Source organism: Lotus japonicus, chromosome 5 (assembly GCF_012489685.1).
Source record: "Lotus japonicus ecotype B-129 chromosome 5, LjGifu_v1.2".
Lineage (NCBI taxonomy): Eukaryota > Viridiplantae > Streptophyta > Magnoliopsida > Fabales > Fabaceae > Lotus > Lotus japonicus.
This window is the reverse complement of record NC_080045.1, coordinates 28,106,300-28,121,485: the sequence shown is the minus strand read 5'-3', so window position 1 is coordinate 28,121,485 and position 15,186 is coordinate 28,106,300. Positions and strand designations below refer to the sequence as shown.

Sequence of the window (15,186 nt, the reverse complement as noted above, 5' to 3'; positions counted from 1 at the left end):
CTCTATTCCGTGAGTTGACCCTAGCGCCTTGGCTTTGGTTTCATGTTTGTGTTTGGGCGGTCGGCCTGCTGCCAGATGTCGATGGCGAATTGGTTTTCGATGGTCTCTCCCTTGGGGGGGATCAGGTTTGAGCCGGTTGACCGACATGCTGTAAGACCCGGTTTTAGGGCATACTATTTTAATAATATTATTTAATAATATTTTGTGAATTACTTGAGCAATTTGTGATTTTATGTCTTTTTAAAAGGTGATTGATTATTAGAGGCAATGTTAAGTCTTAGAAACCTCTAGATATCGATGTATGCAACGATACGAGCGTTTTGACTATAATATTGCTAGGGTTCGGCGACGGCGAGTTTTAGGTCAAAATCGGCCCGACAGTAGCGATGAGTTGGCGAGTCGAGTCGACGAAGACGATTTCGTGGGCCGCACCTTATGGGGAGGTGATGGGCATGATTTTAAGAATATTCTAAGAGAGAATATTTCTTGGTTTTATTTTTGTAGGTTTTATTTAAATAAAATGAGGTTTTATTTAAATAAAATGCATTTAAATAATTTTAACCTATGGTTTAAAATCAAAATTAATTCTGAAAAATATTTTGAGGCGTCATGGATCTGAAGCACGAAATTTTGGAACCAAAATCATTGATAAGGATTTTTATTTTTAAAATTTGAAGTTTTGATGCATTTAGGAGGGAAATTGTGCATTTAATGCATTAATTATTTTGAGGTTTTTATTTAAATTATTATTTTAAAAATTTTTGGTAAAAAATCTGAGCATGAGGTGTGTGTGGTCTGCCAAACCTAGTAGAGGAAGAAAAGAAAATACTTTTGCAAATAATTTCCTTTTTTAGCTAGGTTTTATGAAGGAGAGATATTAAGGATTTGATTCTTTGACTTTCTAATTGATGGGGGATTGATTTCTAATTTTTTTAAACTTTCAGGGATCTCTCCAAATCTGATTGAAAACCCTTGTGATTCATATTTATTTATTTTAAATGATTAGGGATTTAAATGCTATTTTCTTAAGGGTTTAATTAGGAAATAAACCTAAATTTGAGGTCTGAATATGGGGAGCTTGGAAAGCTCTAGAAACCCTAATATGGGCTGAGTATTTCGTGGGTTTGGGCTGCTCCTTGGGGAGAAAGAAAAACATTTAATGCTTGGCTCTCACCCCTCACTATAAATAGAGCATTTCCCCCTCTCATTTCTTCACACCAAGAGCTCTCCTCTCCTCTGCATTTGCGTGAGCTCTCTCTCCCTCTCTTGTCTTTCTTTTATTTTTCTTGTTCTTAGGTTAGTTAGTTAGTTTCTAAGCCTTGAGCAAGGTCATTCTCAATATGCTCTGTGGTTGCAGCTTAAGCTGATCTGCCAAATCCAGGAGAGAATGATTTTAATCAAGTTGCTTAGAAATGTTTATCTATTTGAGGGTTTTCTTAAAGAAGTTCTTGATGTTCTTATTTTGTTCTTATGACCTTCAAAGAAAGGATTTTATAAAGGAGGTTTTGCTCTTGGGAGGATTGAATCTATGCGAAAATTATGTTTTCTTCGAAAGTTCTTCAAGTGTTCTTATGATCTTCAAGCAATATGTTTTAGAAAAGAATGTTTGATCTTATGAAAGAAATGATTTTGGATTTGCAAGGTTTTTGGGGGGAATTTTGTGATCAACATGGGGGGATGGGCTTATGATCGATTCGATTGTCCGATTTGTAACGTTACTCTGTCCGTTCGTTGGTAGGAAATTTCCAAGTGTAGATCTACCTTCAAGGAGCAACCCGAGACTTCTAGGAAAGAGTACCTTTGAGGTAAGGGCACTTCGACTATGATTGATTGTGATTGTTAGAAAGCATGATACTAGGACTATCGATGATATATGTGCTAGATATGTTATATGATGATAATGCAATAAATGTTAGCTTGTATTATTATGAACATACTTATATGCCTAGGGTGTTAGCTATATTTATTGCTATGCATGCAAGTTATTATGCGATGATATGTTGTTCATAAGAGATGAACGTGATGGGCTTAGGGCCTAGTGATGATGACTGACTTACATGACATGCATTTGTGGGCCAAGTGACTAGGACTGGGCTTGGTTGGCCACGGCTGGTGACCTGGACTCGGCTAGTCAGTGGTGACATTCAGGGGATGGACCTGAACAAAGGACGAACGTGAAACGGCAGTGCGTTGGAGAGGTCCAACCCCGATCATCAAGTTGTTGGGCAGCGGTGTGTTGGAGGTGTCCAATCCCGATCGTAGAGTCGTGTTCGTCCAGCCTTTCCATGAGGGATTGGCTTATGGATATCCAAAGTGTCTGCATGCATGTGCACGAGCATTGACTAACAATAAACTATGAGATAGTTCCCTATACTTGTGAAACTTAGAATTATGAGATAGTTCCCTATACTTGTGAACCTTAGAACTTAATATAGTTCCCATATTTGTGAATGTTAGCTTAGTGAAGAACTTGTGATTGATAGGGTAGTACACCCTACTTATGATGTGTGTGTGTTAGAAGTTGACCCTTGCTTGTTTGCTTGTTTGCTGTTTGTTGTTTGGGGCGCTTAACGCCTAGACAACATGCATGCGTGTGATCAGTCGAGATGCGACCCTATATCTGCTTGATATGGACGACGACAAGGCTCGAGACATTGACTGCGCGACTGATGGTTCAGCTATGGGATTGGCGAGAGCAGAGAATGCGAGACGATATGATGCGAGCGCTGGAGGAGGCCTTGGAAGGCACGCGGCCTATGAATCGGGTATTGAGTGTGATAATTGAGTCTGTACTTGGGGGTGGGCTGAGTTGGTTTATAGGGTTCGAACCTAACCTAGAGACCTTCTTGTGGTGTTGGCTCGGGGGCGGTCGAACACTAGTTTAATCATTATGTTGTAATTTGAAAGAATCATTGTACGCTTCCAAAACTTTTATTAATAAAATGAATTATTCAGTCTATTTCTCATGTTACTACTTTTTATTTGTAAGCAATGTTATTGAAAAGTTTTATTTCAACGAAAATTTACACACGTTTTTGGAAAAAGGTTACTAAAGTGACCCTCGAGAAATCGGGGCATTACATTGTGGTATCAAAGCTTTGGTTGAGAAAACCAGAGCTTTGGGTTAGTGGTCCCTAAGAGTTGTGTTCGAGAGAGTTGGGTAGAAATTGTTTGCTAAGATGTTTGCTTGACTTGTGAGATTGTCTGGAGCATCATTGTCGTGATGCTCAACCCTTGGAGTCCTTAGACTCTGAAGCCTTATTGGGTGTTTTGTGGACTGTAAACTTAGATGAGGAACTCGTGAAAGTTGAAAGATACATCCACGACACGATCCATCTAACACACAGTTGGCTTAGGCCATTAGCAAGCGACCCTTATGAAGTTCACTATGGCTCAATTGCTGGGACTATGACAAGCCAGGACGCCCGGCGAGGGATTGCAAGGCACTAAAGGTAGAAGCAACCTAGAATGATGAATCTCATGGTGGCCAGGGGAACCAAGCTCGATGGAAGGACGTAACTTTCTTAGTGCGGAAAAGTGGATCGTTATGCCGACACCTGCAGGGAAAGTGCAAAAGTATGCTTTAACTAAGGGTTGCCACTTACCAAAGATCGAGGTTTGAATTAATGCTCCGAGTGGGAATAACCAAAGATTGCTACCGACATCAAGAGCCTTGTGGGTTTGGCTGGCTACTATCGACGTTTCATCGAAGGTTTCTCGAAGTTGACGGGACCCTTGACACAACTTACTCGAAAGAATCAACTGTTCGCTTGGACGGAAAAGTACGAAGCTAGTTTTCAAGAGTTGAAGAAGCGTCTGACGACTGCACCAGTGTCAGCATTGCCATGGGCAGCTGAACCTTCTGAAGTTTATTGTGATACTTCTCACCACGGACTTGGCTGTGTGATGATGCAACAAAAGAAGGCAGTCGCCCATGCGCTGAGACAATTGAGGAGTTGATACGAGAATAGCATGTTGGATCGCGAGAAGTATCAGAGCACGCAGCGGAAGCATGGTGTGCATTTCTGTGGCAGTTTCGAGGAGGAAACTATTTTAAGAGGGTGGTATTGTGTCAGACTCGTTTGAATAAATGATATTTAGTATTAAGTGGTGTGAATTGTTTGTGCCTAATGTGTGTTATCTGATTTGATGTGTTAAAGGCTCATTTTGGAGTCATATAGTGGGAAAACACATTGACCGAGTCAAAGTCTTCCTTGAGGTTTTTTGATGTTTTTTTGTGATTGTGTTACACTCTTGATTATCCTCGCTTAGCGGAGATGGTGGATAGAACCGTCAGCTAAGAAAGGATGGCGGATGGAGCCAATGATCGGAGTGCATCGATCGAGATGGTGGATGGAACCGTCAAGATTGATGAGATGGTGAATGGAACCATCGGTTAAGCAGGAAGGGTGGATGGAACCATTGGTCAGACCGAGATGGTGGATGGAACCATCAGGAAAAACGGGATTGGTGGATGGAACCAACGATGATATATGGTGGATGGAACCATGAATCGGACAAACTAGATGGTGGATGAAACCGTCGAAGGGCTAGGTGGTGGATGGAACCACCGAAAGAGGGAACTGGTGGATGGAACCTTTGACCTCGGTGTCCGGAAAGTTTGTTTTCCCGTGTCTGAGTTGTTGATGTTGCATCTGGATCACCTGGACGGGACGCCGACCAGCGTGTACCCGCATGAGCATAACACCTGTTTGACTTAAACTTTTGTTGTTTTTGTGTGACTGCAATGAGGCAGTCTAGGTCGTGTTCTTACGGGAGAGTTTCGTAAGGTTCTACGACGAGTGTCTAGGTTATAGACAATGTAATGTGAGTAAATCGAACATCCTTACCAGTTATTTTTCTAATTGCCATCTTTTCGATATTGAGCCTGATCAACTTAATATTGGAAAATGGTGATCGGAATGATAGTTGGTGTTGGACTATGAAAAGAACGTTCAGGAGAGAGAGATTCCCTTTGTGGAAATGATGTGGAACCAGACAACTAGAGATGTCACGTGAAGACCAGAAAGATGAGACATAGGACGATAACCTATGCGCTAAGACGACTGAAAATTCGTGGAAAGTATCAGAGTGCGCAGTGGAGGCGTGGTGTTTCTTTCTGTAACACCCCGATTTCGGTGGCGTCACTTTAGTAACAAAAATAAACTTAATGCGGAAAAAAGTGAATTTTTTTTTTCGATGATAATATAGACTAGACTGAATTAAATAAAACCCAAATGCGAAAAACAACAGAACTAATGTACAATATATATATCAGCCCCCGCTGTAAGTAGCAACCTCGTCACGAGTAACCTCCAGTGACGGAAAGAAGAAAAGTAGCGCCCGTAGGCAATATGTACAAACCAAATATAAAGGTGAAGTGTCCGCAACACCATCCCTCAAAACTGAGAATAAGCTGGCTCATCGGCCTGAAACAAGACCTCCTAAGTCCAACCAACTCTCTGTGATTCCCGTAAGGAAACCACACAAAAAGCTATAGGCGGGAAACTACCCTGTCCCCAAAGAAACAAATGAAGCAATGACTGTCAAAGCTAAGACTCTACTCCTACACTAATACTATCTCGAGGAGCTCACACCAACACTAAAACCTACATGCTAGCATGATCGTCGTCCGAATCTGAATCCAGAACGACCTAGTCTATGTACACAATCCGTCCTCCTCTCGCGAACGCGATGCGCTCTTGTTCCAGCATCTCAACCCTAGTTTCCCCCGAAGGGTGAACCGTCGTGGATCAGCCCGCCAAAGACATCTGACAAAAGGCGTAGTCCGCCAAAGCACACACAGAAGACGCGAGGGTCAACTCCAAAGAATTATGTAATTAATAGCACCGATAGATACAGATAATAGAATAGCCACTTAGGCTTATAGCTAGGGATAACATCCTAGGGTTGCATATTCCATAATGAATGTAACGACAGTAATAACAAATAGCATGCATCAAATAGAGTTAACAATTATCAATCACACTCAGCAACTAAGTCAGTATGCATGTTGCATGACATGATATGACGGTTAACCCAGTTAACCAAATGCATTCCGGAACGGATGGACATCAAACGGATCAGCCCTAACACCAGCCACGGTGGGACCATTTCGGCCCGCGTGCCTCTTACTCCAACAACAGCGGTAGTCAGATCAGCCGTAACCCGTAGGTCTGCCATTTCGGTCTGCTACAAGAGTCGTCTACAAACGCTCTTACACGGCATTCCGGGTCTTATGACCATTTTGGAAACCGACGAGGTCCAGAGTACGTCCTGTGTTAATACCTCATTAATGTTGCATGAATGCAGGATGATTAGTCAAACAACGTCTCCGAATCTCACTCGACACGTCGCCACGTGTTCTAGCTAAATTAAAGTCTCTAAAAGCTTACCCTAAGGTAACAGTCGATTCTGCGACAAAAGACACATCTTTCCACAACACACATAACTCATGATGATCTCCAAATCATCCGACTCATCTCAATCCGATGGTCAAACTGCTCAACGAGCAAAGAGTATCAACATACTCGGAAACTATCAATTTCCCGGACTTATCCCCCGGATAGCCCAACAACACAGCTGCTCCAACAGCACAAGAGTATCAACATACTCAAAACTTCTCAACTTACTCAACACTTGGATCCGACGACACTTCTCGTTTTCCAAAACTAAGATTTTCATCCTCAGGTTCCTTTCGATTTTAATATCATTATTTGAAGATTTAGAGGTTGTTTAATGTCTTATGAGTTTTCTTTACAAAATAATATCCTTTTAGTCTTATCGCAAAATCTTATAAGTTCTCGGGATCTCCAAATCCCCAAATGACACCAGAGAATGTCTCGATCCATGAAAAACCATAACAAGACCCGAATCTTATTCGTCCTATCAAACTTTCTCAAAACTCTCAAAATAAAATCGGCATGACCTGCCCGCTATTCTCACTACTCAGAATCTCAGATTTCATTGCAAAAGCATAATTAACTCAGCACAATCAATCAACATGTCATATATCAACACATCTCAGAATAAACACGTAGCACTTAGCATATAAAGCATGCACCACACATCCTAGATTACCCGCATAGCACATAGCATGTAAGTCAACCTCAAAAACAGGCAGTAGATGAATCATCTACATTGTCAGCCGAAGCCTCAGAAAACATCTTTCCAATCAAACACAAACAAGTGCATAAACAGTAAATCAATGTCGAAAGCATCGACCCTAAGCATTAACTAAAGATTCAGTGAGTAGCCCTCACCTTAGCCAATTCTCATACTAGCTGCAATTTCAATCCCAACACATCTTTGCTTTCCCGTGTCGATTGTGCTTCCTTTTATTCTTTTAGCTTCGTCGTCAAGCGCTCCCGTTATTCGTACCCTTCATAAGTACACATGACGTAATTACCATTTGAGTTAATCTACTAGCTGAAGGTCTAAAGCTACGACTTCAGGCAATTGACTCGAAGCGAACGCATGTTAAACCTAATCCCCATAATGGTTATAACCCATTAGGATCAATTTCAGAAATCAAGACAAGTCGTCATAATGACAACAAAACACAATAAACAACGTTTCAAAAGCTTTTGAATTAGTAAATCACTTTAAAACCAAAAACTTATATCTTTGTTAACATAGAAAGGTATACATAATTAATACTTACTCCTCTCGTTTTCCTTAGAGTTCTCAGTCTCCATTAGAATACTCATTGAGGTCTTAAATCACCTAACATAAAAATAAATCCTTCCCAACTAAATCCATTAACCAATAAACAAGCTCAAATAAAGTTCCTCCTCTGTCCTTCTACATACGCACGGCCTCAAGGCCCTGTTTTCACCAAAATATTTTCTCAAACTCTTTTGTATTTCCATTGTTTCAAAACTAATCTCATAATCTAACTCAACTCTATCGTGTAGGATGCAAGGGCATTTTTAGTAGTCTAATCCTATCATGTAGTGTGGATATTAGACAACTATATTATAGGAGAGATTTATAATGGCTAGGTGTTGTGAAGGTAATCACTAATGTCATATAATTATAGTGAAGTCTAAAACTGTGTCATCTGGCCATACTTAATTAGATAGTACCCGTGGACCATTAATTCTTTTTTTTTTTTGTTATAACTACCACTTACCAAGAAAACCATATTTTATAACCATTTAATCTCTTCCTTCTTCCACTGGTTTATGTGACCCTCTTCAAAAATTCAATGACATTGTGAACAATAAAACACATCTTCCATTCTCCTTAAATTTCGTTGACACTGCAGAGGAAGAATATGCAGGTTTCTACATAAATAATATGGTCCAATTTGCTATCATGGAGACCTGGTCCTAATTAATTTCATTGTTTCCCTAAGATTATTTTGAGTATGAACATTTCATTACTTTACTTTTTGTGATGCTACCTATACCAAATTAAAAGTAAAACAGGTTTATGTAAGCTTTCCCCAAAACAGAAAACACATACAAAATTTTCATTTTCCAACTGGACTAATAATTAACACATGGCTAAGCTAACAATCCTATTGCAATTAAAACTAACCCATGCCCTTTGCAATTGAACAACCAATACACTAACTCACACACACAACAGACGCATAAGGCCCCTATTGACCCAAAACTTTTAAGCACAAAGTTCATGTCTTTCTCCTTCTACCTCAAGTCTCATGGTCATGGGACTGAGCTTCAATTCTTCCTCTGGTCATGGCCTTATCTTCCTCTGATGACCAGCAAGCCCTGAGCACGGTGGCAGAGAACAAGGAATATGGAGATTAGGAGATGATACAGAGAAAAGAATTAGGGTTTTGAAAAGGGAAATTTGAAACTGATAAGGAGAATAACCTCTTACTGGGGCCTTGGATTCAGGAAAAGGAGGTTGAGAGTTTCAAGAAATTGGCCTCCGTTCTCAGAACAAAGCTAGCCGATCTTCGAATCGATGAAGGGGTTTTGTTGCGGTTGATGAGAGGAGTCCAGTGGTGGCGTTGGTTTCTCCAAAAACTTAATGGTTCGCCGGAGATCGGAGGAAAAAGGTGGCGGCTAGGGTTTTGGTGGTGGCTCTCATGGAGAGGAAAAACAGAACATGGACAGTGGTGGTTGCTGCGTGAAGGAGGCATGGAGGTGGTGATGCTCGCGGTTTTGGCTCGTGGTGGTGGTGTTGTTCCAGACATGTTGGGAAGAAGAAAATGGTGAGGAGGAAGAAGAGAAGTTGCAGAAGAAATAGAATGAAGAAGAAGAAAAATATAGTGTTCTTTTGTGGGAGAAAGAGAGAAAAGGTCGAGTGAGTGAGAGAGAGGATATGGTTCAGATTTTTAATGAGTGGTTGGAAAGAGAGTGGATGGTGTGGGAAGATGTGAATGAATTAATTGAGTGGTTGAGGGAAAAGAATAAAGAATATTCTTTGGTGATAGGCTAACATAGGCAATTATAAGAAGGTAACCTGTTAGAACAGGTCATCTCTATTAAAAGAAGGGATAATTAGACAATAGAAATTCTTAAGATTAAAATGAAATGACACACATAAAAATAATTATAATTTTATTCTTGTATTTAAATAAAACTCTATAAAATAAAAATATTGTAATTAATTAATACTCGATTAATTTTCACGGATCGCGATTAGATTCGAGTAAGAAAAATAATATAAAAATACTAAAATATAAACACACCATTAAATAGCTATAAGGAAAATATTCCTTAAGGTATTTCCCGCCATCACGGCGCGAGTAATATTTAATAAAAATAAATAATAAATAAAACGCGTTGTCTTACGATATGCAAATTAAATAAATAAACGTTCTATTTACTTTCGGGTCTCACACTTTCTATATTAGTTTCGAGGACGAAACTATTTTAAGGAGGGTGGTATTGTAAGACCCGGTTTTAGGGCATACTATTTTAATAATATTATTTAATAATATTTTGTGAATTACTTGAGCTATTTGTGATTTTATGTCTTTTTAAAAGGTGATTGATTATTAGAGGCAATATTAAGTCTTAGAAACCTCTAGACATCGATGTATGCGACGATACGAACATTTTGACTATAATATTGCTAGGGTTCGGCAACGACGAGTTTTAGGTCAAAATCGGCCCGACAGTAGCGATGAGTTGGCGAGTCGAGTCGACGAAGACGATTTCGTGGGCCGCACCTTATGGGGAGGTATTGGGCATGATTTTAAGAATATTCTAAGAGAGAATATTTCTTGGTTTTATTAGTTTCGACGAGTTTCTTGGTTTCATTTTAATAAAATGAGGTTTTATTTAAATAAAATGCATTTAAATAATTTTAACCTATGGTTTAAAATCAAAATTAATTCTGAAAAATATTTTGAGGCGTCATGGATCTGAAGCACGAATTTTTGGAACCAAAATCATTGATAAGGATTTTTATTTTTAAAATTTGAAGTTTTGATCCATTTAGGAGGGAAATTGTGCATTTAATGCATTAATTATTTTGAGGTTTTTATTTAAATTATTATTTTAAAAATTTTTGGTAAAAAATCTGAGCATGAGGTGTGTGTGGTCGGCCAAACCTAGTAGAGGAAGAAAAGAAAATACTTTTGCAAATAATTTCCTTTTTTAGCTAGGTTTTATGAAGGAGAGATATTAGGGATTTGATTCTTTGACTTTCTAATTGATGGGGGATTGATTTCTAATAAGGAGAGATATTTTAAATGATTAGGGATTTAAATGCTATTTTCTTAAGGGTTTAATTAGGAAATAAACCTAAATTTGAGGGCTGAATATGGGGAGCTTGGAAAGCTCTAGAAACCCTAATATGGGCTGTGTATTTCGTGGGTTTGGGCTGCTCCTTGGGGAGAAAGAAAAACATTTAATGCTTGGCTCTCACCCCTCACTATAAATAGAGCATTTCCCCCTCTCATTTCTTCACACCAAGAGCTCTCCTCTCCTCTGCATTTGCATTAGCTCTCTCTCCCTCTCTTGTCTTTCTTTTATTTTTCTTGTTCTTAGGTTAGTTAGTTAGTTTCTAAGCCTTGAGCAAGGTCATTCTCAATATGCTCTGTGGTTGCAGCTTAAGCTGATCTGCCAAATCCAGAAGAGAATGATTTTAATCAAGTTGCTTAGAAATAATTATCTATTTGAGGGTTTTCTTAAAGAAGTTCTTGATGTTCTTATTTTGTTCTTATGACCTTCAAAGAAAGGATTTTATAAAGGAGGTTTTGATCTTGGGAGGATTGAATCTATGTGAAAATTATGTTTTCTTCGAAAGTTCTTCAAGTGTTCTTATGATCTTCAAGCAAAATGTTTTAGAAAAGAATGTTTGATCTTATGAAAGAAATGATTTTGGATTTGCAAGGTTTTTGGGGGGGAATTTTGTGATCAACAAGGGGATGGGCTTATGATCGATTCGATTGTCCGATTTGTAACGTTATTCTGTCTGTTCGTTGGTAGGAAATATCCAAGTGTAGATCTACCTTCAAGGAGCAACCCGAGACTTCTAGGAAAGCGTACCTTTGAGGTAAGGGCACTTCCGCTATGATTGATTGTGATTGTTAGAAAGCATGATACTAGGACTATCGATGATATATGTGCTAGATATGTTATATGATGATAATGCAATAAATGTTAGCTAGTATTATTATGAACATACCTATATGCCTAGGGTGTTAGCTATATTTATTGCTATGCATGCAAGTTATTATGCGATGATATGTTGTTCATAAGAGATGAACGTGATGGGCTTAGGGCCTAGAGATTATGACTGACTTGCATGGCATGCATTTGTGGGCCAAGTGACCTGGACTGGGCTTGGTTGGCCACGGCTGATGACCTGGACTCGGCTAGTCAGTGGTGACGTTCAGGGGATGGACCTGAACAAAGGACGAACGTGAAACGGCAGTGCGTTGGAGAGGTCCAACCCCGATCATCAAGCTGTTGGGCAGCGGTGTGTTGGAGGTGTCCAATCCCGATCGTAGAGTCGTGTTCGTCCAGCCTTTCCATGAGGGATTGGCTTATGGATATCCAAAGCGTCTGCATGCATGTGCACGAGCATTGACTAACAATAAGCTATGAGATAGTTCCCTATACTTGTGAAACTTAGAATTATGAGATAGTTCCCTATACTTGTGAACCTTAGAACTTAATATAGTTCCCATATTTGTGAATGTTTGCTTAGTGAAGAACTTGTGATTGATAGGGTAGTACACCCTACTTATGATGTGTGTGTGTTAGAAGTTGACCCTTGCTTGTTTGCTGTTTGTTGTTTGGGGCGCTTAACGCCTAGACAACAAGCATGCGTGTGATCAGTCGAGATGCGACCCTATATCTGCTTGATATGGACGACGACAAGGCTCGAGACATCGACTGCGCGACTGATGGTTCAGCTATGGGATTGGCGAGAGCAGAGAATGCGAGACGATATGATGCGAGCGCTGGAGGAGGCCTTGGAAGGCACGCGGCCTATGAATCGGGTATTGAGTGTGATAATTAAGTCTGTACTTGGGGGTGGGCTGAGTTTGTTTATAGGGTTCGAACCTAACCTAGGGACCTTCTTGTGGTGTTGGCTCGGGGGCGGTCGAACACTAGTTTAATCATTATGTTGTAATTTGAAAGAATCATTGTACGCTTTCAAAACTTTTATTAATAAAATCAATTATTCAGTCTATTTCTCATGTTACTACTTTTTATTTGTAAGCAATGTTATTGAAAAGTTTTATTTCAACGAAAATTTACACACGTTTTTGGAAAAAGGTTACTAAAGTGACCCTCGAGAAATCGGGGCGTTACATTGTGGTATCAGAGCTTTGGTTGAGAAAACCAGAGCTTTGGGTTAGTGGTCCTTAAGAGTTGGGTAGAAATTGTTTGCTAAGATGTTTGCTTGACTTGTGAGATTGTATGGAGCATCATTGTCGTGATGCTCAACCCTTGGAGTCCTTAGACTCTGAAGCCTTATTGGGTGTTTTCTGGACTGTAAACTTAGATTAGGAACTCGTGAAAGTTGAAAGATACCTCCACGACACGATCCATCTAACACACAGTTGGCTTAGGCCATTAGCAAGCGACCCTTATGAAGTTCACTATGGCTCAATTGCTGGGACTATGACAAGCCAGGACGCCTGGCGAGGGATTGCAAGGCACTAAAGGTAGAAGCAACCTAGAATGATGAATCTAATGGTGGCCAAGGGAACCAAGCTCGATGGAAGGACGTAACTTTCTTAGTGCGGAAAAGTGGATCGTTATGCCGACACCTACAGGGAAGGTGCAAAAGTATGCTTTAACTAAGGGTTTCCACTTACCAAAGATCGAGGTTTGAATTAATGCTCCGAGTGGGAATAACCAAAGACTGCTACCGACATCAAGAGCCTTGTGGGTTTGGCTGGCTACTATCGACGTTTCATCGAAGGTTTCTCGAAGTTGACGGGACCCTTGACACAACTTACTCAAAAGAATCAACTGTTCGCTTGGATGGAAAAGTACGAAGCTTGTTTTCAAGAGTTGAAGAAGTGTTTGACGACTGCACCAGTGTCAGCATTGCCATGGGCAGCTGAACCTTATGAAGTTTATTGTGATACTTCTCACCACAGACTTGGTTGTGTGATGATGCAACAAAAGAAGGCAGTCGCCAATGCGCTGAGACAATTGAGGAGTTGATACGAGAATAGCATGTTGGATCGCGAGAAGTATCAGAGCACGCAGCGGAAGCATGGTGTGCATTTCTGTGGCAGTTTCGAGGAGGAAACTATTTTAAGAGGGTGGTATTGTGTCGGACTCGTTTGAATAAATGATATTTAGTATTATGTGGTGTGAATTGTTTGTGCCTAATGTGTGTTATGTGATTTGATGTGTTAAAGGCTCATTTTGGAGTCATATAGTGGGAAAACACATTGACCGAGTCAATGTCTTCCTTGAGGTTTTTTGATGTTTTTTTGTGATTGTGTTACACTCTTGATTATCCTCGCTTAGCGGAGATGGTGGATAGAACCGTCAGCTAAGAAAGGATGGCGGATGGAGCCAATGATCGGAGTGCATCGATCGAGATGGTGGATGGAACCGTCAAGATTGATGAGATGGTGGATGGAACCATCGGTTAAGCAGGAAGGGTGGATGGAACCATTGGTCAGACCGAGATGGTGGATGGAACCATCAGGAAAAACGGGATGGGTGGATGGAACCAACGATGATATATGGTGGATGGAACCATGAATCGGACAAACTAGATGGTGGATGGAACCGTCGAAGGGCTAGGTGGTGGATGGAACCACCGAACGAGGGAACTGGTGTAAGATCAAGTTTTGATCTAGTAGTACAACTCTATGTTTTGATGATTACAAGTTAACCTTTTGATATGAACAATTGTGGTACTCTAACGTGTTTTTCTGAGTGTGCTATTTACAGGCTCTGACCCTGACTCAATTTCACACAAATCAGAAGCACTGTGTATAAAGGGTAACCCAAGCAACGCTTTCGCATTCACCATGTTCAGTATGAACAGTGGAAAAGCTTCAGAAGATCTGAAGCTATACAAACTCTGATGAGGACTCAGTCGCTAGAAGCTCTGATGATCCAGAAGTTCTGACAACCAAGAAACACTGAAGGTTCAGATGTTCCGATGGTGTAGAAGACTCTGAAGATCCAGAAGCTGAATAGTGGAAACTCTGAAGTCCAGAAGCAAGAAACTCTGAAGGCCATGTTCTTCCCTCTGAGTTCAGAATCAGAAGATACAATGGTCAGAGGATCTGTGCTATCCCTCTGACTCTGATCAACCGGCTTCACAAGTTCCAATACGAAGCATTCCTCTGATCAGAAGTCTCCTAGGTTAAAAGGTCAAGTCGCTATCCAAGTACAAAAGCAAGTGTACCTTCCTGACGACCTACCTAACGTTCTCAGCCACAGCAGAAGCTGGATTTTCCAGAACTGCCCTCCAACGGTAGCATTTCCCATGCAACGCTCAACCCTAATCCTTGGAGTATATATAGAGGCTGAAGATTGAAAGAAGCGGCCAGAAGAAGAAAAAATATACAAGAAGCAATACACACGCGCAAGATATATTCTAAGCTTTCTTTCATCTTGTAATTTATTTTAGTTTACACTCAGCTTATTCAGAAGCAAACCCTTGTAAACACCAACCTCAAACAGTTGTTTGATTTTCCTTTAGGAGATCAAGGTTGATCGGATCCTAGAGAAGACTAAGAGAGTGAATCTTAGTGTGAGCTAAGTCAGTGTA

The 15,186-nt window shown here is 40.3% G+C and overlaps 1 long non-coding RNA gene across 1 annotated transcript; it reads right to left on the bottom strand.

Annotated features, from left to right (window-relative positions):
* Positions 1–8,417: 8,417 nt before the first annotated feature.
* LOC130721381 (uncharacterized) lies at positions 8,418–9,369 on the bottom strand. The gene is made up of 2 exons (XR_009013430.1): positions 8,844–9,369; positions 8,418–8,738 (listed from the first exon to the last, which is right to left on the bottom strand). It is a non-coding gene; the product is annotated as an uncharacterized LOC130721381 (long non-coding RNA).
* Positions 9,370–15,186: the final 5,817 nt, after the last annotated feature.